A 24,674-nucleotide genomic window follows, 5' to 3' on the forward strand; every position below is an offset into this window, starting at 1 on the left:
TAAAAGAGGAAATACTTTTATAAAAGAAGAAAACTCATCAATCCTTATCATGTGGTGTATGAATTTAAATTCAAAATAGCTGACATTTATTTAAGGTAGCCATTCAAAGAAGGAAGTTTTATTCAAGAGTTGTAACAATTTGTAAAATATTCATTTATTTCCCTGCTTAATTTTTATATTATGTCTTACCTGGTCAGCTAATGAACTTTTGGGGACTAAAGTTGTTTTGCATATTTATATATTTGGTTGGAGCTGAGTTAAATTTTGGGAGCAGTCGCAAAGAAAGAATCACCGGCAGCAGAAATCCAACATGTACGTGCCTCTTTGGGATTAAGAATAATTAAAGAACAAAAAGGATTAGGGATGGAGGGAGATTGGTTTATGCCTTTGTAACACAGAAAAAGGATGGAGTATTCTATTAGAGTTCGCTCCTCTATGTATAGAAAAAAATGTGTGCTGATTAATTACACAGGGGCATTTTTAAGGGAAAACTAATTCTAAACACTTTAAGGCATTTTGAGGATATGATGAGAAGAATTGAGTTTCACTAAAAAGCTTTCTCTTCTTAAGTGAGACTAGGATCCCATTATAATTAGTATCGGAATTATATTATTTTTATATGCTTAAATGGTAGTATTCTGAATATCTTTTTTAATAGCTCCTTTCAATGTAAAACTTGTATTACTGCAAATTATATAGCTATTTCATTGGCGTCTACTTCCGAAGGCTTCAACATAAATGATCAGAAATTTATACTGGAGAAAAAAGTTTTGACATATAGTATTTCTTCTAAACCATTTCCCCAAATTTAGTTAACATCTCTATTTCCATTAATACCATAGGCTCTGAAAATGCAATCTAACCCCGTTTGAAACTTCGGAGGCTTTTGAAAGCAAGATAATCATACATACTATGGTTAACTTATAATACAGTTAGAAATGATGCATTTTGAACCTAGAAGTTAACAAATTAGTGCCTCCTGCAAATTTCACATACATTTGGTTGGTTTGCTTTGAGACAGAATTGATGAGATTCCTGAATCCTCTTTACTCCCCTCCTGAATCCTCTTTACTCCCCGTCCTCCCTGTCCCTTCCCTCTCCTCTCTGTCGGAGTGACCTTACACACAGCAGGCCACTAGTAAACGCCGAGCACCATGTGCACGAAGGTGGACCCTTCTCTCCCTTCTGTCTTCCCTACTTTCTTTCCTCTCTCCTTCCCTCCCTCCTTTCCTTACTTTCTTTTTCATTAATGATGGTGGTTCTGAACCTTTCAGGGGGCAAAGGATCACTTTCAGAATCTTCAAAAACCAACCCATCCTTTCTGCAAAACAATGTAAAATCACACAACGTTTTGCATGTAATTTCAGGAGATTTGATCTGAAGGTCAATGCACGGACTCCAAGTTAAGAACCTTTGATTTTGATTTTTTTTTTTTTTTTTGAGACAGAGTCTCACTTTGTCACCCTTGGTAGAGTGCCATGGCATCATAGCTCACAGCAGCCTCCAACTCTTGGGCTCCAGTGATCCTCTTGTCTCAGCCTCCTGAGTAGTTGGGACTACAGGCGCCTGCCACATGCCTGGCTAGTTTTTTGAGACAGGGTCTCACTGGTCTCGAACTCCTGAGCTCAAGCAACCCACCTGCCTCGGCCTTTCAGAGTGGTAGGATTACAGGTGTGAGCCCACACCCGGCTTTGATTTTGATTTTAAGACTGGAGTATGAGTTGTTCAATATTTCTCTTAGCTTCTGGATTTTTATGAAATGAAAGACTCTTAATTAATTAATTCTTGCTAATCTCTCTCAGAGACAATGTAGAAGATGATGCTTCTCCTTCCCCTCCACACGTAGTTTTCACAAGAGTGAAACGATGTTCATCACATTACTGCTGCTGTTCCCCAAGGACTTGTGCCTTTTGGAGTGCAAAGAATTACCTTGGGAGTCAGGGAAGAAATGTACTTTATTGTACTTGTAAAACACTTTCTGTGCCCTAAATAAGACGAACTAAACAAATCATAGAAAACACTTGTCTGGTCGGTAGGTTCATGATTTTTTTTTGTCTGTTCCTGCTCTTATTGATAAAAGAAAAGGTAGTAGGTATTAAAAAACAGTTCAAGTCTCCCTAAAATAATTAGAAAAATAAAAAGAAAATGGCAGCTGATCAAATGCTCAAATGTATCCATCAGAGAAAATCTCTATAATTAATTCCCTGAGAATAAGGGAGTAGCTGTTTTGGATTTGTCTTTGGGACCTACCGATTTCAAAGCTACCTGGGGATACAGTGCTCTTAATGGGGCTAGGCCAATCCTTTCCTTTTTTTCTCAGGTTATACTCGCATGGTTTTAGTGAGCAACAAAGAGGCAAATTTTGGAATTTTTTAAAATCGAAATAAAGTTTTGCTCTATTGTCCATGGAGAGTGTTGTGCTTCAGGCTAATTCACAGCAACCTCAAACTCCTGGGCTCAAGCAATCCTGTCTCAGTCTCCTAACTAGCTGGGACTGCAGGTGCCCACCACCACACTTGCCTAATCTGTGGACATGGTCTCACCATGTTGCTCAGGTTCTCTAACTCCTGGGCTCAAATGATCCTCCCACCCAGCCTCTGAAAATCCTGGAATTACAGATGTGAGACCCTGCACATGAGTCTGGAAAATTCTTAAAAACCTTTTTTGTTCTTAAATTATCATTGGATTTCTTATGGAGAAATTGGATAGGTAAGGGGGGTAGAGATGGTACATAAACATGAGTAAAGGCATCATTGGGAAGAAGTGGAAAAAGTCCATTGTGTAAGGTCCCCTGACACTTGCAATTTGCCATAATACCCAGGCAAAGGAAGGAACAATGGACAGAAGAGATGGTTGTATTTCTTTACTGAGGTACTTCTCAATACTCTTTCCCTATCTCCTAACCGAGTTAGTCAGTGCACCCTCAATTGACATATGGAGAAAAGAAAACTTAAGGCTCTCCTGAAATTGTACAATCAATAAGTTCATTATTACAGCATTTTAGCCTCCTTTTTGCTTCCCAGTTCAAATACATTTAGAGTAATTAAAAAATTACTGTATGGTTATATTTTCTGCTTCTGAATCTGAGAGTTACAACCCAACACTTTTTCTTGAGCAAAGGCATAAATTTAGCTCATGCGGTAACCTTTCAAATGTCACTTCTGCCTGTGTCCTCCTTTCCTTGCTGACAGTCACTTCCCTAATTCAGGACATCATTATCTTTCACTTGGGTTATTAAAGGTACCTACTCACTGGCCTCTTTGCAGCTGGTCTTTTCTCTTATGCCATAACGTCATCTTCTTATGGAAGATGTGATTTCGTTAGTTGCTGAAAAACTTTCACTGACTCCTTATTCTCTCTACTGCAGAGAAGCCTCCAAAGAAGAGATTTATGGCCCCTCTATCTGACCCCAATCTACCTGCCTAGCCTTACCTTCTACTCCAGCCTCCTCCTCAACCCCTAAATCCATGCATGCCTTACTTTGTTCCTCTTTGACCATTTCTACATATCGTGCAAAGTCCAGCTCAAATCTTATCCTGTTCATGAAAGTTTCTCTACATCTCCACAACTGGAACTCATCTTCCTTCCTCTGAAAATTTTCGGCACTTTAGACTTCTCTTATTCCATTCTTCACAATCCATCACGTGTTCTAGTTATTTTTGTGTCTCACCTTTCGTACTAGACTGTGAGCAGGAACAATGGCATCTGTGTTTCCCCAGCACCCAGCACAATGCCTTTTACATGGTCTGCGCTCTATAAGTACTTGTTAAATTCAGACACACCCTGTTTTTCCTATAATCCACCAAAAAACCAAAAAACTTAATTTTAGCCAAGGATTCTTTCTTTGTTCCACAATAGAATGCCCCCAATTTCCAAGTTTCCATCTGCAGAGCTCAAATAAGTGAGTAATATCTAAAATGTGAGTGCTGCAAAGGAGAAAGGGTAAAATCAAGAGCTGGAGCCACACAGGACAGGCTTCCAAAGGTGGAGAGTTTGCTGTTAATGAGTAGAAAGCACATGTATGCTCCAAGGAAAGGTGAGAAAATTTCCAGAATTAAAAATCATTGTTGGGGTGGCACCTGTGGCTCAAAGGAGTAGGGTGCCAGCCCCATATGCCAGAGGTGGCGGGTTCAAACTCAGTCCCGGCCAAAAACTGCAAAAAAAAAAAAAAAAAAAATCGTTGTTGGCTCTGGATAAATTCCCAGAGGACCAGTATATCAGTAAGGATTGTGTTCATCTGCATATGATAGAAAAACCAAAATGATAGTGGCTTAAAGAAGCTGGAAGTAGATTTCTCTTTTATGTTAAAAACAAACAAACGAATCCCTCAGAGGTGGGCAGTTTAGAGCTATTGGATCAGTTGCCTGGTGTGGGGACTCAGGCTCCTTTTCTCTGGCCTTTCTGTCATCTTTAGTGTATCACTTCTCGGTCCAAGAAGATTGATTGAGCCCCATAGAAATTGTTCACCTTCAGCCAGCAAGAAGGACTTGGGTGCTCTCTGTTTAGGAGACTTCCCAGAGGTCATGTACACTATTTCTACTTGTATGACATGGGTAGAAATCTACCTTATGGTCACACCTTGCTGTGAGGTAGAAGGGGAATATAGTTTTTTAATTGGGTTAGTCAAGAAAAAGTGGAGAATGGATACCTGGTGGCAACTAGCAGTGTCTGACAGAGCCAATGTCAGACCTTACATTGCTTCATATTCCTTTAGGACAACATATGGCGTTATGCACAGAAGTTATCTTTTAAGAAAAATTTTCAGTAAAGGAAACAAAAAAAAGAGCAAGCCAAGCTGAAAATAAACACAGATTTCCCCAGAATAAAGGATTTTTTGACCAAATGATTCACTAATGTGACTAAGTTAGCCTCTGCCTCTCCCTTCCCACATCCCAGCCCCCCTCTTTCCAGCCTTATGTCCCTTAATCCTCAAATCTATACTGTGAGGTAAATATTATTATTACCATGATAATTATGTGGATCAGGAAGCTGAACTCCATAAAGAGTCAGTGAATTGGCCAAACTGCCCAAGAAGCTTCAAAGAATGAGAAAAAAAAAAACCCAAAACAAACAAACAAAAAATACAGCTGGCTTGGAACCTACCAACAAAAATCATATAAATCATAGGATGTTTCCCAAATGGATTTGTACTTAGTTTTGATTGTAGATCACCTCAATTAGCCCTACAGAAAAACCTATTACAACCCGATTTTACTTGTCACTTGATGTGAGTGATTTCATTTAATGTGAGATACTTTAAAAAACTCTAGCTTTGTGGCTTGCAATATTTTAGGGTCTGAACTATCAGAAATTTTTAACAACAGTGGATTGCATATATAGTAAGAACTTGTACTTACCAAATTATAGGCAAAAAGATGGTATAAAATGCAAGGTACCTGTCATAACCAATGACATTTTGTTTTTTACAGAACCTCCAAAGAAATCAGGAAGAAGACTTCAAAAAACATGATGTGATGTCTCCTGTTGGAGACAGGACACGAGGTAAGTGAAAAGTGCAAAGAATTTGTTTCTAGTAATAACACAGATAAGCTGAGAGCTTAGTTTAATTTAGTGATCATTTTTCAAGCAGAAGTGTTGTAAAAAATTCTGTACTTTCCAGGATTTTTTGTAGTTCTTGTTTTTTTGTTATTGTTTGTTTGTAACTTTTGTTTGTTTAAAAACTACCAAATAAATCATGGGATTAGTTTATTAGTTAGCAGTCAGGGCTAATAGTCAACATATAAACCAGATGTGTTATATCAGATTTACAGCATATATGGATAATTACTCAGTACTGACATAAGAATGAACATTTTTTTTTTAAGAGACAGAGTTTCACTTTATCACCCAAGGTAGAGTACTGTGGCATCACAGCTCACAGCAACCTCCAACTCCTGGGCTTAGGAGATTCTCTTGCCTCAGCCTGCCTAGTAGCTAGGACTACAGGTGCCTACTAGAACGCTTGGCTATTTTTTTGTTGTAGTTTGGCCAGGGCTGGGTTCGAACCTACCACCCTTGGTATATGGGGCCAGCGCCCTACCCACTGAGCCACAGGCACCGCCCCAAAATGAATTTTTTTTTTTTTTTAGAGACAGAGTCTTATTTCATCACCCTAAGTAGAGTGCTGTGGCGTCACAGCTCACAGCAACCTCCAGCTCCTGGGCTTAGGCGATTTTCCTGCCCTCAGTAGAGTGCTGTGGCGTCACAGCTCACAGCAACCTCCAACTGGAGCTCAAGTGATCCTCTTGCCTCAGGTTTTCTATTTTTAGTAGAGACGGGGGTCTTGCTTTTCCTCAAGCTGGTCTCGAACTGGTGAGCTCAAGCAATCCCACCACCTCGGCCTCCCAGAGAGCTAGGATTACAGGAGTGAGCCACTGTGCCCGGCCCATGTACTGCTTTTACAGTTATGGTTGTGATTTAGGTTTTAAAGCACTGTAGTCTGGAGTAAGGCTTGCAAATAATGTCACAGCTGGTTCATTTCTGTTTGGCTATTTCAAGCAAATATACCTAACTAAAAATTCAATATTAGGCTGGGTGCCGTGGCTCACTCCTGTAATTCTAGTTCTTTGGGAGAGCAAGGAGGGAAGATGGCTTGAGGCCAGGAGTTCAAGAATAGCCTGGGCAAAAGAAATTAGCCAGGCATGGTGTCATGCACCTGAAGTCCTAGCTACTTGGGAGGCTGAGGCAGGAGACTGCTTGAGCCCAGGCACTTGAGGCTGTAGTGAACTGTGATCATGCCACTGCAGTCTAGCCTGGGTGACAGAGAGAGACTCTGTGCCTAAAAAATAAATAATTAAATTAAAAAAATTAAAATCCAGTATTAGTCCTACCTCCTGTGTCTTAGCAGTGGCTTCATAAAGTCTCAAGGATATTTCACTTAATAAATATTTATTAATTGTTATTCATTTAAAATTTTACTTATCAGATGCTATAAGACTTTGAAGAGTAAACTGCCTGCATTGCCCATGCTATTTTATGTGTATGATGTGTACTTATTAACATTATTTTAAATGAAGCATTTGGTCTTTGCCAAAGGGTCGTGTTCTGAAAGATTTCTCAGTCTACATGTTTAGTGAGCTTTTGTTAAAATAAAATTTACAATTTAGGTAAAACAGCATTGATTTTTCCAGCTTGCCTTTTTCAATTCATTAATTGAAAAAAAGAATAGAATATTGCTATTAATATGAACAGATAAAGTTCTGTGTTGTTTTCTTTAGGGAAAGAAATAATTAAGCATAAACATCTCCTGGAATTAAATTCCAACTCAAGCTTGTGTTTCGTGCCCACTGCAAAATGTTCTCAAACTTTTCACGTGTTTAGAGGAATGTGAACAAATGATATAAATGTATTTACCTTTAAAACTCAAGAGAATTTGCATCTCCTCTATAAGATAGCTGAGCATTTAAAAATGTAATAATAATTTTAGAGATTGCTAAAACTTCAGCAAAACTGTTACTAGAAGGAGTTATGCTGTGTTTATTCTGAGGCTTCAAGTCCAGCACTCTAGGATGATAAGATCCTATGCTAGTGAAATAAATGAGGCATAGAAAGACAAATATGCTTGATCTCACTTGTATGTGGAATCTGAAAAGATTGAACTCAAAGAAATAGAGAGTAGAACAATGGTTACTAAGGCTGGAGTGGGAGGATGAGGGGGTCAAACGGAGTGATGTTGGTCGAGGGGTACAAGTTTCAGTGAGACAGGAAGGAATAAGTTTTTGAGATCTATTGTATAACAGTATGACTAGTTAATAATATATTATTTCTATCAAATTTGCTAAGGGAGGCTCGGCGCCCATAGCTCAGTGAGTAGGGCCCTGGCCATATACACTGAGGTTGGCAGGTTCGAGCCCAGCCCAGGCCTGCAAAACAGCAATGACAACTGCAACCAAAAAATAGCTGCACATTGTGGTGGGCACCTATAGTCCCAGCTACTAAGGAGGCTGATGCAAGAGAATTGCTTAAGCCCAAGAGTTTGAGGTTGCTGTGAGCTGTGACACCACGGCACTCTACCGAGGGCAACATAATAGAGAGACTGTGTTTCAAAGAAAAAAAATTGCTAAGGGAATAAGTGTCAAACATCTGCACATATACATGACATAACTAACCACTGTTAAAATTTTAAATTACCCACAAAAATGGTAAGTATATGAGGGGCTGGATATGTTAATTAGCTTGGTCTAATCATTCCACATTGTATATATATGCCGTATTATTGCATTGTACCCCATAGATATATACAATTACATGTTGTCAATTAAAAATTGACCAAAAAAAATTTTTTTAAAGAATCAGTTATCTACCAGGTACAATGGATATGATAAGAAATGGTCCCTCTGATAGGGGAGCTTACAGTGTTGTATCAGACATAGAGATTATTGCCTGTTTACTAATAGTGTGGTAGGAAAGTGTGGTGGAAGAGGGATTAACTAATTATGACTGGGAGAGTCAGGGCAGGTTTCATAGAGAAGAAGGTGAGAAGTATTTCATTAGCTAAGGAAAGAGATTTGAGATTTGAGGGATGGGAGGACAAAGGTCCAACAGCAGGAAGGTGTTTGATGAAAGGCATGAACCCCGATCATTTGCACGTCTATATGACATAACTAACCACTATTAGATTTCATTGGAAATACTCTGAAATACAAGCAAATCAAGTTAAGTTCAGCTAGTCCAGTAACTAGCTGTCACAAGTAGCAAAATTGTATCTACCCATGTCTGACTGTCTACAGGGACAGATAACAAGCCCCACCCAGACAGCCTCGACCAGGTTCTGACCAGAAGAGCAGCCACAGAAGATACGGGGAGGGGGTGATTTGCAGAGCTCATGGGCTGGGGTTAGTGAGTTGAAGCTCCGAAAATTTTAAAAGTAAGGTCCCACAGACAGAACTTGATCAAGATACCAAGAGGCAGGCTGAAAATCTGGCACTTATTCAAATGGGTTTTTTCCACTATCCCAGACTTAAATGAAGAGAGACTAACCCTGCAGAAGAAGGAGTGGAAAGGCTCCCAGGGTGCTATTTGGTTTCCTATCCAGGATCAATAGCAGTTCAGCTCTGACTGCACCCTGGCTACACCACTGAGCCAACAAAATCCATAAGAAAACCAGACTCGGCCTTCCTAGGAGACTATTTGGTGACTTCCAAATACACATACACACACCTCTTCAAGGAGCTTACTGAAGCATTCGTTTCAATCACCCAAGCTGCCTTCCATGAGAGAAATCCTGATAAATCTAGTTTTCTTCCTGTCATATCACCAGGGATAGTTTGGTACCTCTAATAGATCAGCTCATGGGCAGCTCCTTAATCCAAGCCTCACCCCATCGTTAGGCCCAAAGTTAGTAAGCAACTGGTGGCTGGTGGGCTCCCTTCCCACCCTCAGCTGAGCTGAGACTGCTGCTGCCAATGCTGGCTCTCCATTCTGGCCATGCGAGGAACCCACTTCTGAGCGAGGTACTTCAGACCCAGAAGTAGCTTAACGCATCCCTACCCTTGGAGACCTTCCCCTCTAGGCCACTCAGGAGACTCCAACGTTTGCTTTTCCTTCTTCCTCTGTTGATCTCAGGCTAGGAATGATCTTCTAGCTTTGTCTCAAATTGCAAAGCATAGTAATAAATCTTATTACTTATGATCATACTGGAGACTGAGCTATTAGACTCTTACAGTGGTTAGTCATTTTCCCAAAGTCAACCAGCTATTTAAATCATGGACCTGGGATTTGAACCTGTATCTTCTATACTTCAAAGCTCAGATTGTCCATCTCTACCCCCTGTTGACATGTAGGATGGTTTTCAGTATTGCTTTCAACTGACTGAAGTGTTAGCTGATAACAGATAAAGATTTTTTTTTTTTTTAAAAAGCAAAAACACTCACGATTCAAAGAAATAAAGTCATAGTGTTGAAGATAGTCAGTGAGATTGATATATTTGGGCAAGGGGCTTGACCTAACAGTCAACAAGGCCTACTTCACTGAGATTGAAGTAGTGTTATTAGATTCCATATTTACCATACCTATATAAGAAATCAGGATCTGTAGTGAACCATTTTTTTTCTGTCCAAACAGGAGCTTATGATTTAGTCAAGTCACTTAACTCCTCTGGACCTTCCCATCTTGCCAAGTGACCAGTTTTGGCTGGCTGGTTTCTGTATACTTTTTCAGTTTGATTTTCTTTACCACTCAGTGCTGAACCCTCAATTCGTACTGCAGGTAGCTCTGATAAGCGCTGTTTTGTTTTGCTTGGTCTTTCCAAACTATGAGATCAGTTCATATTTATTCAACACTTAACTTATTCAGGGCACAGACATATGCCAGTACCCTGGTTTACCCTTGAAGAATGCAGAATGAACAAAACGTCCAAGCCCTTCATGAGGTGGAGCTAGTGGGCCAAGATGGTCAATGAGTAAATAAATATAAAACATTGTCATTTGGTTGGTGAGTGCTATGGAGAGAAACAAAGCAGAGAGAGGAAGAAAGGGCATAGAGGCTGGGACTCCTCTGCTGTATGTGTGGGCCAGGGAAGGCCTTTCTAATGAAGTGACATTTAAGCCGAAGCCTCAGATCTTTTTTATCTTTAACATATAATAGTAGGATATTGTGGATTTGGGAAGACTCTGAGGTTGCCCAGAGAGAGGACAGAAATAGATCTCAGTGGAGATGAATGAGAGCTTCAGCGTCAGCCTAGCTCTGCCTCCCCACATCCCTTATGGCTCAGGAATTTCACAAATGAGCTTTTCTCTACTTCTATGATTCCAAACATCCTATTTTAACTTAAAATACATTTCATCTACCTGTTGATTTAATTTTTACCAATGGGGACTATGGCTATTAGTATGTTAAAAAAAAAAAACTGTGACAACTGAATTTACAGGATTTTAAGAAGCAGGGATTGGTTTTGCATGTGAATTTTACATTCAGATTTATAGTATTTCTCTTTACATCACAGGCTAAAGGAAAAACCTAATCTAAACAATGGGTAGAAAGGAGTTAAAGGTATAAGGACTAGTCTAGAAATATTGCTTTCAAAGGGTGGGATTTTGTGGGGGTTTTTTTTTTTTTTGAGACAGAGCCTCAAGCTGTCACACTGGGTAGAGTGTCGTGGCATCACAGCTCACAGCATCCTCCAACTCCTGGGCTTAAGTGATTCTCTTGCCTCTGCCTCCCAAGTGGCTTGGGACTACAGGCACCTGCCACAACGCCCAGCTATTTTTTGGTTGCAGCCATCATTGTTGTTTGGCAGGCCCAGGCTGGATTCAAACCCAACAGCTCAGGTATATGTGGCTGGTGCCTTAGCCTCTTGAGCCACAGGCGCCGAGCCAGGAGTTTTGTGTTTTTTAAAGATTCATCCAGCAACCATGCTCATTCACAGCCTGGCACATAATTTTGTTTAAAGACCAGGAACAGGCCAGGAGCATGGATCCTCAGGCAGGTTAATGGTAGACAAGAGGGTCCAAAGGCGATAACTCCTGGGCATGGTGGCAGGCACCTATAGTCCCAGCTCCTTGGGAGGTAGAGGTAAGACGATCACATGAGCCCAGGAGTTTGAGGTTGCAAGTGAGCTATGATGATACCACTGCACTCTAGCCCTGGTGACAGAGTAAGACACTGCCTCAAAATAAATAAATAAATAAAAAGGTAGGAGTTCAAGTGGTTGATAAGACCGAGGGGCTAGAAGACCTTCTACATATTGGAAACAAGGTTGGCGGGAAGGCCAGGGACCTTGAGATTTGTATTTTGTTTTATAAAGAAGAAAAAAAACCTGTTGAAGTGGGTGACGCCTGTGGCTCAAAGGAGTAGGGTGCCAGCCCCATATGCTGGAGGTGGCGGGTTCAAACCTAACCACATACACCTGAGCTGGCGAGTTTGAATCCAGCCCGGGCCCGTCAAACAGCAATGATGGCTACAACCAAGAAATAGCCAGGCACTGTGGCAGGCGCCTGTAGTCCCAGCTACTTGGGAGGTGGAGGCAGGAGACTGGCTTGAGCCCAGGAGTTGGAGGTTGCTGTGAGCTGTGATGCCATGGCACTCTACCCAGTGCGACAGCTTGAGGCTCTATCTCAAAAAAAAAAAAAGCCTGTTGAAGTATTTTTTTTGGCAGGGACAAAAGATGATCTAAGTGATATTTAAAGGAAAATAATTCGGTGGCTGTGAAGAGGACTGTTAAGCTAATTAGGATGCTCTTGTCAATGTTTAGGCACAAAGCTAGCAGGGTTAAACCAAAGAGATGACAGTGGAAAGGGAAGGAGAAAGTTAAAGGAACCTTCTAAAGGAACACTCACAGGATTTCACAAATGGTGGATCGTAGGGTGAGAGGAGATCATTCTAAGGTCTTGAGCCTGGGTCAATTGTAGCGTTAGTGACAGAGCCAGGATAATCTGAAGGGCAGCCTGGATGGGTTAAGGATGACCAATGTGACTAGTACAGGTTGAGTTTGAGGTGACCATGGAAGACAAGGGAAGAAATTCATTGAAATGAAATATCAGTGCAACCAAGGATGTTCATTTAGCAGAAAAAAGGTCAGAAAAAGTCAGTTTTGTTTCTTTCCCTTAAAATAAAGACCTGAATACTAGAAAATAGATAAAACTGCATAGTGAAAGAACTAGGGATTCGTAAATTGTGAACTGCTTGTGGTTGTGGTATAATGTTCAGTTTCTGGTATAATGTTGAATTTTTTTTTAGGTTGAACAGGAGAACAGGTATGCAAGGTCCTGGGGTCTGGAGGGCTGGGGTAGGAAAGTCATTGCTTGCTACCTCACCATGTCACCATGTTGCTGAGTGATATTTGGAGATGCCCTGTTAAATTTTAGTCTCAGCATTTTAGAGCTACAAGAACTTTGAGAGCCTTTTCTACTGCAGAACTACAGATGGGTAAAGGGAAGCCCTGGGAGAGTACTTGGCTTCCCCACAGCCTGACAGTGAACAAGAAGTCAGGGACGGGTCTTAGTCTACTATCTTTCCCAGTCCCCGACCCCGTGGGCCAGCAGGGACACTACTTTCCTGACTCTTTGGGGGAACATTTTTACTTGTATCTGTAGAGGGAAGCCTGATAAAAATGTTCATAGACTGCATTATCAAAAAGCAAAATGGAAGACCTCTGAAAACAGCTAAGTACATAGCAGCTGTAGCAGCTGTAGGCAGAAAATGCTATGGGGTAGCAGGTGTGTGCCCTGGTAGGTCAACTTAACTTCAGGTTCAATTGAACTTAAGTTCAATTTTCCAGCAGCATCAGAACAAGATGAAATGGACCTAATACACACAGGGAATGATTTCCTTATAGCATGCTTGAGCTGCCCTAGAATAGATTTCAAGTGAAGTTGTTCAGTGTGTTCCTTTATATACTTTTAAAATTTCTGAAGAACAGGCTTGCCATCCAATTATCTGGGACCTGGAAGAAGTATGTAATTCAGTTTTGGAGGCAGGTCTTTTTAAAAAATTTATTCCCATTCCAACTTGTTCTGAAAAAATGAAATTGAAATAATGCAACAAAAGACCTGGGAATCAGACTAGAGCTTCTCAGCAAAACCAGCCCCAGTGTGTCCTGGCCTCTTTAAGAAATGTCTCTAGCCCTTTTCTCCTTGTTCCAAACTTATCAGATGTGAAAAAAATCTACTCATTTGTTTGGTTCCATATGCCTTAGCTCTAGGGAGGGCATATATGAAATAAGCTGAAATTATCAAAGAAATGACCAAACTAATGAAGAGTAACTTCTCATTGATTAAGAAATATGTCCACTAATTCCCACTTTGAGGTTTCTACTGCTGTGCTCTGTGATAACAATGGGTTATAAGGTGATCCTTATGTTAGTGAGGAGAGGTGGCAGTTGGAGAGCATGACCAAGGCAGGTTTCGTAAAGGCTATGAGACACGAGCCCAGAGAGGGTACTTGCCTTTGAAGGGTGAGTAGAACTTGGGTTGGCAGAGAGCTGAAGTTTCAGGCAGGGTACCTGTGGGGCAGATCCTCTGGTAGGGACGCAGAAGGACTTTGAGTGATTAGGCAGAATGCTGTTGTTCTGGTGCCAAGAGAACATCACTGGCCCCATCAAGGGTGCATGGACTGTGGGCTGTTTTTCTTACTGAGATCATCGGTTTTTAAGGTTTGTCTGTGATTTCTAACTTCCAAAGTCTTTGCTTAGGGGAGTCTTTGTTCACTGGGAATTAATGGGAAATTACAGTCATGCCAAAGGTTAGATTTTACTCTATTCTCCTTTCTAGTTTTTCTGAAAGTGCCAAAGGCAAATCCAAATTGGGTGTCATTTCATCTAAACTATGAAAAAATGTCTCCCAGGAGAGGCAGCGGTAACCTGGTTTCCCCTCTCACCTAAAATAGGCTCTGGTGACTGATGATCTATTTCACAAGGTACTACTAACTCAGCCACTTTTCAGATCTTGGAAGTCCTGCAACTGCCTCTGCTTCAGCAGCAGGAGTATTTCCTGAGGACTGAAGATTTCGCATGTTGATGTGCTCTTTTGCAAATGAGGCTCATCCCTAGGGCTGGAGAGAGCTTTCCCCGCAGCCCAGGGCTCTTTCTCTCCATCAGTCTCCCAGGAGCCTCTCTTGTCCCTCACTGTCTCTCTTCTTTTTTTTTTTTTTTTTGTAGAGACAGAGTCTCACTTTATGGCCCTCAGTAGAGTGCCGTGGCCTCACCCAGCTCACAGCAACCTCCAACTCCTGGGCCCAAGCGATTCTCTTGCCTCAGCCTCCCGAGTAGCTGGGACTACAGGCGCCTGCCACAACGCCCAGCTATTTTTTTGTTGCAGTTTTGGCCGGGGCCGGGTTTGAACCCGCCACCCTCGGCATATGGGGCCGGTGCCCTACCGACTGAGCCACAGGCACCGCCCGACTGTCTCTCTTCTAATCAGGGGTCACCTAGCGAAAGTACAGTGGCAGTCACTTTATTTTCCTTTTTTTTTTTTTTTTTGAGACAAAGAGTCTCACTTTCTCACCCTAGGTTGAGTGCTGTAGTGGCATAGCTCACAGCGACCTCAACCTCTTGGGCTCAAGCGGTCCTCTTGCCTCAGCCTCCTGAGTAGCTGGGACTACAAGTGTGTGCCACACTGCCCAGCTAGTTTGTAGAGATAGAGGTCTTGGTCTTGCTCAGGCTAGTCTCAAGCAATCCACCCACCTCGGCCTCCTACAGTGCTAGTATTACAGTTTTGAGCCACTGCACCCAGCCAAATGAAACATTTTTAAACTTAAAATAATTACTCTGGCTGGTGGTTTGTTTGGTGTGTGATAGCATGCTTGCGTTCTTTTGACACATATCAGCTCCACCAAATTAGTCCACCCTGATTGGTCTTAGGCGAACAAAAATTAACATGCCAGTGGAGTGAGGGTGGGAGGATCTCTGATATTCCACTTGTGACATAAAGAATCTGCCATGTGGCCAGGTGTGGTGGTGGCTCATGCCTGTAATCCTAACAGTCTGGGAGGCTGAGGCAGGTAGATCACCTGAGCTCAGGAGTTCGAGACCAGCCTAAGCAAGAGCAAGACCCTGTCTCTAGTAAAGACAGAAAAACTAGCTGGGCATTTTGGTGGGTGCCTGTAGCCCCAGCTACCAGAGAGGCTGAAGCAGGAGGATTTCTATGACACCTCAACACTCTACTCAGAACACAGAGTGAGACTCTGTCTCAAAAAAAAAAAAAAAAAAGAAAGAAAGAAAAGAAAGAAATGAATCTTCCATGTGCTTCCAAGCTCTAGAATTGTCCTTTCTCTATGCTTTGCTCCTCTTCTCATGGGTTCTAGGTACTTCCGAGGTGTTGGTAGCAATGCACCACCAGGACGGCCAGTTTTGCTGTGGGTCCATCCATAAAGAAATCCTGCACTAGCTTACAGGTGGGCACAGGGGATACATTTCTGCCAGTGGAATTTTGCTTGTTGAATAAAATAGGTTTTTAAAAAAATTTTAATAAAAATCAGCTCCAGGCCAAACTCTTTCTGTATTTACCACTAATTCTTTATTGTTGATGTGAAGTAAACTGTGGTGCACAGAGTGTTTCTGTGGTAGTTTATTAGGTGAGAATTCAGGTCACTTGCACAAACATTTGTTGAAAGCATGCTCAGGATGGTGCTAGGAGCCTGGAGATAATAAAATGAATAAAACACCCTCTCTGCTCCTTGGCTGCTCAGTCTGGTGAAGGAAGTAGCAGCATTCAGGCAGTTAACTAAGAGTGTGGTAATGGCCTTGTGGTCTGGTTCAGTGGCAGGAGCCATCCTATTTTCAGCAGCGCCCATATTTAAGAAAAGGTCAAGTAAGGGGCTGACTTGAGGACCAGGTACCATTTACAAAATAAGGACATTTATTGTTTGGGACTTCTAGGAACAGAGTCCTATTTTAATTCTTTTTTTTTTTTTAGAGACAGAGTCTCACTTTGTCACCCTCAGTAGAGTGCTGTGGCATCACAGCTCACAGCAACCTCCAACTCCTGGACTTAGGTGATTCTCTTGCCTCAGCCTCCCGAGTAGCTGGGACCACAGGTGCCCACCACAACACCTGGCTATTTTTTGTTGCAGTTTGGCCGGGGCCAGGTTTGAACCTGCCATCCTTGGTATATGGGGCCGGTGCCCTACTCACTGAGCCACAGGCACCGCCCCTTATTTTAATTCTTTAATTTATTGCCTTTGCAAAAATAAAATAGCACTTTAAATTGCTATGTATGATTTTTTTAGGATTTTTTTTTTTAAGTGGGTATAAAAAGTTACATTACTATGGAGGTATATTCTTTTTTTTTTTTTTTTTAGAGACAGAGTCTCACTTTGTCACCCTCGGTAGAGTGCTGTGATGTCACAGCTTACAGCAACCTCCAGCTCTTGGACTTAGGCGATTCTCTTGCCTCAGCCTCCCGAGTAGCTGGGACTACAGTCATCCGCCACAACGCCTGGCTATTTTTTTGTTGCAGTTTGGCGGAGGCCAGGTTCGAACCTGCCACCCTCGGTATATGGGGCTGGCGCCCTACCCGCTGAGCCACAGGAGCCACCCTGAGGTATATTCATTTTTAAACACCTGTGTACCTACATATTGTGAGATTTGTCTTATCTCCTCATCATTTTGCTTCTAAGGGTCACACTGTATTCTTTGTTTTCTTATATTATGTTGATTAATAGATGTATAAGCATCAAGCCATTTCTGTGTTCTAGAACAAACTGCTCATTGTAGTGCTGTATTTTTGTTTTCTGACATTTTATTTAGAATATATGTATACTTATTCAGGCCATCTTTGAGTAAATTTGTTGTCAGAACGTCATAGATTGAATTTCTCCATTTGCATATGTTCTATTCCCTGGTAGATATAAAAAGACAGAGTCATTGTTACTTAAAGAACCTTCCTGGGATATTATCCTGAGTTGTTTCTTATTCAAGATGTAGATATTTGACCCTCCCTTTCAATATCTTCTAGCTTTTCTAGTTAAAAATATTTTTTACCCTGGGCGGTGCCTGTGGCTCAAAGAAGTAGGGCGCTGGCCCCATATGCCGGAGGTTGTGGGTTTAAACCCAGCCCCGGAAAAAAAAAAAAAATATATAAAATATATATATATATATATATATATATATTTTTTTTTTTTTTTTGAGGCATAGTCTCTCTCTGTTGCCCTGGGTGCAGTGGCATCATTATAACTCACAGCAATCTCAAACTCCTGGATTCAAGTGGTCATCCTGCCTCAGCCCCCCAAGTAGCTGGGACTACAGGTGCCTGCCATGATGCCTGGCTAATTTCTCTATTTTTAGTAAAGACTGGGTCTTGCTCTTGCTCAGGCTGGTCTAGAACTTCTGAGCTCAAGGGATCCTTCTTCTTGGGCCTCCCAGAGTGCTAGGATTACAGGCACAAGTCACCATGCCCAGTCATTTCTTTACTTTTTAAAACAAATTTTAATAATTTATGTTTTCCTGGAAAATATCCATTTCATCCATCTTTTAAAAATTGTTGGCAAAGTCTCTCTCACCTTTTCGCCTCCATGGGAGGGACCCACTTTCAGCTCTCTTTGGAAGTGCTCTAAACTTTCTCTTCATTCCTCTTAAATAAAATCCCTCTTCGTTACCCTGAAAAAAATTATTGGCCATAAAATTGTACATAGAATTTTACAATTAATATTTCATACCCACTGAATTGGTGGTTATATCCTTCTTTTTAGTCCTACTTTTTATTCTTCCTTTTTCTCTCAATCTCTTTCTGTCATCAAACTTGCCAAAACTTTTTTCCTTTTATTAATCCATTTAATCTGCTTATTCAAATAGCAAAGGAATTGATACCTTTTTTATGACAATAAAAATGTTTCTTGCATGACAGTGCTTTGGAACCCTTGCATGGAGCAGTTTATGTAATCATATAGTGTAATAGAAAGACTAATGATCATACTTGGAGCTACTCCCTGTGTAACTCTGGGCAAATAATTGTTGCAAGCTGTGGCTTCTTTCTTTAGAAAGATGGAGTAGGTGTCCTGCCTCCTACACAACATTGCTACGGTCATCAGTCGAGATAATGTACTTGAAAGTGCTTTGAAAACTATGGAGCATGTACAAATAAGTTGACCGCCATAAAATGATGTTGCCTTCAGGCTTCAGAGAAAAAAAAAAGCCCAAGCAAATACCCCTTTTCATATTTTGGGACATTTTTCTACAAATATAAAGATCCTGTAGACTCTCCTCTATAAAAATGTTTGCAGAATTTGTCCTTATGAATTACTTTAGTTCCAGAGGAAAGTATTTCCTTATCACCCTCCCCCAACATCAAAAGTTCTCATTCTACTAAATTAGAAATGTGCACTAAAGACCCATTCAATAAAGGACACTGAAATGGAAATTAACTCAAGTCTGCTTTCAATTAATTTCAATTCCCCAAGGTGCCAAACTTTCCTTTTTTGTCACAGCAGTAATTGGAAAGTAATAGACAATCCTAAGTTTTTGCGGCCTTTTGTGTGTATGTGGGGAGGATGGTACACATATTCTAGGTCAGCCTGGGGAAGGGTCAGGAGATTTTTCAGTGTTCTTTGGGTATCTATTAACTTTATTTTTAAAACATTAAAAAAAATCAATTTCACAAAAATCTGGTTATAACTTCTTAGGGAAATGTTTCAATATTATGTTAGGTAAATGTTTCATTATTCTATTAGGTAAATGTTTCACTATTCTATTTCTTTATATCAATAATTATAGAATTATAATTGTTGTTTTATATGACACATATAAATAAAAAATATAATAATTTTTTTTTAAAGAGCAGAAACCAATTTTTCTTTTTTTTTTTTTTTTGAGACAGAGTTTCACTATGTTGCCCTGGGTAGAGTGCCCTGACATCACAGCTCACAGCAACCTCAAACTCTTGGGCTTAAGCAATTCTTTTGCCTCAGCCACCCAAGTAGTTGGGACTACAGGCACCCGTCACAACGCCTGGCTATTTTTTGTTGCAGTTGTCATTGTTTTTAGCCTGGGCCAGGCTTGAACCCACCAACCACAGTGTATGTGGCCAGTACCCTACTCACTGAGCTATGGGCACTGAGCCTCAGAAACCAATTTTAAAAGCAAATCCTTAGCTGGACATGGTGAGGCATGCCTGTATTTGAGAGTCTGAGGCTAGAGGATCACTTGAGCCCAAGAGTTCACAATCAGCCTAGGCTATATCGCAACACCCTGTCTCTAAAGAAAAAAAGAATGGGACGGCAAACTAATACAACCTTTTTGGAAGGAAGTGTGGAAAATCCTCAAAGAACTCAAATTAGATCTCGCATTTGATACTGCAATTCCATTACTAGGCATCTACCCAAAAGAAAAACATCCTTTTATCAGAAGGACATGTGCCCTAGATTGTTTATTACAGCTCAATTACCAAAATGTGGAAGCAACCTAAATGCCCACCAATCAGGAATGGATTAACAAACTGTGGTGTATGTATACCACAGAATACTATTCATCCATAAAAAGATGGAGACTTTACATCTTTGTATTAACCTGGATGAAGTTGAAACACATTCTTCTTAGTAAAGTATCACAAGAATGGAGGAGCAAGAATCCAGTATATTCGGGGCAGCGCCTGTGGCTCAGTCGGTAAGGAGCGGGCCCCATATACCGAGGGTGGTGGGTTCAAACCCGGCCCCAGCTGAACTGCAACCAAAAAATAGCCGGGCGTTGTGGTGGGCGCCTGTGGTTCCGGCTGCTTGGGAGGCTGAGGCAGGAGAATCGCTTAAGCCCAGGAGTTGGAGGTTGCTGTGAGCTGTGTCATGCCATGGCACTCTACTGAGGGCCATAAAGTGAGACTCTGTCTCTACAAAAAAAGAAGAATCCAGTATATTCAATGCTAATATGAAGCCAATAGATGATCTAATACACACCCATATAAGAGAAAAATGCAAATCAGTTCAAGGTGTGGGGTGGGGGAATGAACAGGGTGATGTGGAGGGAGGGTAATGGGCATGCTCCCACGTAATGGTCACAATGTTAGGGTGTATGGCACATCTCTTAGGGGTGGAACATAATTATAAGAGGGACTCTACCTAACAAATGCAAACATTTGTAACCTAATTCTTTGTACCTCAAAATTAACCTGAAACAATAAAAAAAAAAGAAGTAGAAGAGGAAAAGGGCAATATAGCCATAGTATGTGAAGTATAAATCAGACAAAGACAGAGAGAGTCTGGTTGAAGGGAAGGAGCAGGAGAGCCCAAAACACCACCATCTCCAGAGCTTCCTCTCTGCACCCAAGACATACTCAAGAAAGCCTGAGAGCTTAAAAAATATGAACTAAAAACAATCGCTCTATATAATGATCAGGAGTGATTTAAAGACCAGCAGACTCTTTCTAAAAACTTAACAGTATTTTCCCAAGCATCTGCCAGGCCTTAGATGGTTTTTTGGGTTTTTTATTAAAGGCTAATTGTAGAGAAGAAAAGAAATAAAGAAAGTTAGGGGGCACTAGAAGCCATATTAACTTTGTGAGAGGAATGTGGTAGTACCTGTTGGCTATTAATATTTAATCTAAGGTAGGCAGCAAAGGCAGGTAAAGGGCTAGCAAGGGCAGAGTAAAGAATTACTGGACTCAGACTGAGGGATTCCCAGTACAAAAAGATCTCTCTTATTAAAGGCAGTTGCATAATGATAATAAGGCCTTTTTAAGAGTAAGTTACATTATTTTCTGTGCAATCTTTGTTATTTTCACTTTTAAAATATTCTTTTCTCTCTCTTTCTTTTTGATGGAGTCTCACTTTGTCACCCTCAGTAGAGTGCTGTGGTGTCATAGCTCACAGCAACCTCAAACTCTTGAGTTCCCACGATTCTCTTGCCTCAGCCTCCTGAGTAGCTAGGACTATAGGTGCCTGCCACAATGCCCGGCTATTTTTAGAGACAAGGTTACACTCTTGCTCAAGCTGGTTTCCAGCCTGTGAATTCAGGCAATCCACCTGCCTTGGCCTCCGAGAGTGTTAGGATTATAGGCATGAGCCACTGCTCCTGGACTAAAACTTAGATTTCAACAGATATTACTCATTTATATGATCATACTCTTCAATCTAGAAATTACCTTCTGGAAACTTAGCCTAAGAAAAAAATGTCCTAAATATGAAAAAAAGGAGGCTATATTCCTATAATAATATTTCTTTATTATAGTGAAAATGAGAAAATTATCCTAATAATAACTGGGGGAGGGAAAGAAAACAATGACAAGTTTCCTCAAGCAACTGTTTTTCAGTAATTAAATATAACAATTGTTAAACTACTTGGAGAAAACAGGGAGTAATAAAAGTACCAGTTCTGAAATTGCGCAGACCCAGCCGATGTAGTACATTTACAAAGTACAGAAAAATATCATTTGGTATGGCTCTAACATTGAAATCAGAAAATGAATAATGATGTCCACGGTCATCATTATTATAATAGTAAATGTTATTCACCAAGCTCCAGAAAATTCAGTAAGATAGGGCAATAAAAAACAGCTATAAATATTTAAAAATAAGGACAAAAATAACCTGGAAAATAAAGAAGTTCTCATTTAAAATTTTTCCATAATTTATAAAGGAATTTGGTATAGGGGCTGAATACAAAATAAATATACAAAAAATAGACACTACAAAATCCAGCTAGAAATGGAAATGGGAAAAATGCCATTCATAATAGCAATAAAACTATAAAGTACTTAACAATAAATTTTAAAAAACAGTACAGGGCCTATAAGAAGAAAATTGAGTAAAAAATGTAATATAAGATATGATTGAACCACCTGAAAGAAGATCCAAACAAATGAAAAGAACTATATTACTCTTGGATGACAAGAATCTATGTGAGAAAATGTCAGTTCTTGCAAATTAATCTAATTAATATATACATCTAATATAATTTCAATGAAAATCTTAATTTTTTTGTAATAGGTAAAATGATCTTACAGTTCATTTGTTCATATGGAAAAATAAATGTCAGGAAAAGCAAATTATAAAAAGAATAATAAATGGCTTGCTTTATCAAATATTTTTGAAATATTGAAGAGCATTTATAATCTATGATTTTGGAATAGAAATAAGTAGATAGATCAGAATGGAATAGAGAGACTATAATAGATCTTGAGTTATATGGGAATTTAATATATGGCAAAAATTGGTATTTCAATTCCATGAAGGAATAGGATGGCTTATTTGGTAACGAGTGCAGGTACAAGTGGCTATATATCTGGAATATAAGGATGTTGAATATTCCCTTATCCTGTATGAAAAAACAAATTTCAGATGAATCAAACACTTAAAAAGTTAGAAAAACTTTGGATGAAAATTTAAGAAAACATATATATATATATATGTATATATATATATATATAACCTTAGGGTTGCAGAGAGCTTTAAAACCAACTCAAGAAACCTAGAACCAATTAAGGAAAAATATCCATTAGACTTCATAAATTTTAAAATGTTTTAGTAGCAAATGTGACCACAAAGTCAAAAGACAAAAAGATAACATGGGGGGAAATATTGCTTATAACAAAGAGTTAATACCTATTTTATAGAAACTTTCTAATTGATAAGGAAAAGGCAGATGGCCCAATAGAAAAACAGGCAAAGCAGAGGAAGAGATAATGTATAGAGGAGCAAATCTAGATATCCAGAAGTATATGTAAAGATGCTCAATAGCACCTGAAATCAGCAAAAGTAACTATGAAATAGCACTTGTCACCCATCTGACTGACAAGAACTAAAAAGTGTTAACATCCACTACTGGCTGGGATGCCGGAGAAAAGGTACCCATGCAATGCTCCTGGGGAAGGTGAGAATAATTATAGGCTTTTTGGAAAGCAGCCTGACCACGTTTATGAACCCCACTGGCTATAAATAAAAGCACCAATGGGCAGGCTCTTTGTACCAAGAGGCTTGTTGTGGCATTGTTTGCAGTGGCAAAATAATGAAAACAAAGAGAGTGTCTATCAAAAGAGGAATGCTCAACCCAGTTCATTTGTACCAGGAAATATTGTGCAGACATTCAAAATAATTTCTTAAGAGCTTCTTGTGTAGTTCATTTAAGCGTGATGATTGGGTTTTCACATTCAAGTGTGAGATGTACCTACCTCAAACCTTGTTGCATCATCCATTTGAGATAAACTTAGAAAAAATAAGAATCCTTTCTTAGATGTATACTAATTAACTTGGAGAGATTACCACAGTTAAGTGAGAGAGGTAATATGCAGAGAGGAATAGTACAAACCTACCATGATAGCCCTAGCTCATATATGCATATTCTGTATACATGTTTATATGTGATTATGTAAGGGTGGAGAAAGAAATAGAAGAATACCAGAGATTGTTCACATCAGTTGGGACTGGGGAAAAACACTTTGTATCCTCTGCTCATATTGCCACAATAAAAACAGCATGAATAATAATGATCCAATTTTTAAAAGAAAGTAAAATGTTAATGCTACAACTTGAGGTGAAAAATATAGGTATAAAATTTTAGTCTGGGGCGGCTCCTGTGGCTCAGTCGGTAAGGCGCCGGCCCCATATACCAAGGGTGGCGGGTTCAAACCTGGCCCCAGCTGAACTGCAACCAAAAAATAGCCGGGCGTTGTAGTGGGTGCCTGTAGTCCCAGCTACTTGGGAGGCTGAGGCAAGAGAATCGCTTAAGCCCAGGAGTTGGAGGTTGCTGTGAGCTGTGTGAGGCCACGGCACTCTACCGAGGGCCATAAAGTGAGACTCTGTCTCTACAAAAAAAAAAAAAATTTTAGTCTGGATGTGGTGGCTCACACCTGTCATCCTAGCACTCTGAAAGCTTAGGCGTTTGAGACCAGACTGTGCAAGAGCAAGACCCCATCTCTACTAAAAATAGAAAAACTAGCCAGACATGGTGGTGGAGTCTAGTCTCAGCTACTCAAGAAGCTGAGGTAAGAGGGTCACTTGAGCCGAAAAGTTTGAGGTTGCTGTGAGCTACCATGATGCCGCAACACTCTACCCAGGGCAATAGAGTGAGACTCTGTCTCAAAAAAAAAAAATTAGGTAAGCTCCATTAACAGTTGTGGAAAGCATTCCAGGAAACAAAGATTGACAGGCAATACAAACAAATGATTGATCGTGATAGTTGTTTAAGTAGAGGCATTATAGTTGTTTTTTCCCTCTATACTTTCCAATTTTTCTCTAATGCAGCATTGTTCTTTTTTTTTTTATTGTTGGGGATTCATTGAGGGTATAAGAAACCAGGTTACACTGATTGCATTTGGTAG

General features: G+C 40.2%; 1 protein-coding gene and 1 pseudogene across 1 annotated transcript in view; both read left to right on the forward strand.

Annotated features, from left to right (window-relative positions):
- The window catches only part of ARHGEF33 (Rho guanine nucleotide exchange factor 33), an 86,349-nt gene that overhangs the window by 146 nt on the left and 61,529 nt on the right, over positions 1-24,674 (forward strand). Inside the window, exon 2 of the mRNA XM_053587744.1 lies at positions 5,430-5,502. The gene's annotated coding sequence lies outside the window, so the exon portion shown is untranslated. The remainder of the gene's footprint in view (positions 1-5,429; positions 5,503-24,674) is intronic.
- LOC128585301 (uncharacterized) lies at positions 23,461-23,555 on the forward strand (annotated as a pseudogene).

The sequence above is a fragment of the Nycticebus coucang genome, chromosome 4 (genome assembly GCF_027406575.1).
Source record: "Nycticebus coucang isolate mNycCou1 chromosome 4, mNycCou1.pri, whole genome shotgun sequence".
Classification (NCBI taxonomy): domain Eukaryota; kingdom Metazoa; phylum Chordata; class Mammalia; order Primates; family Lorisidae; genus Nycticebus; species Nycticebus coucang.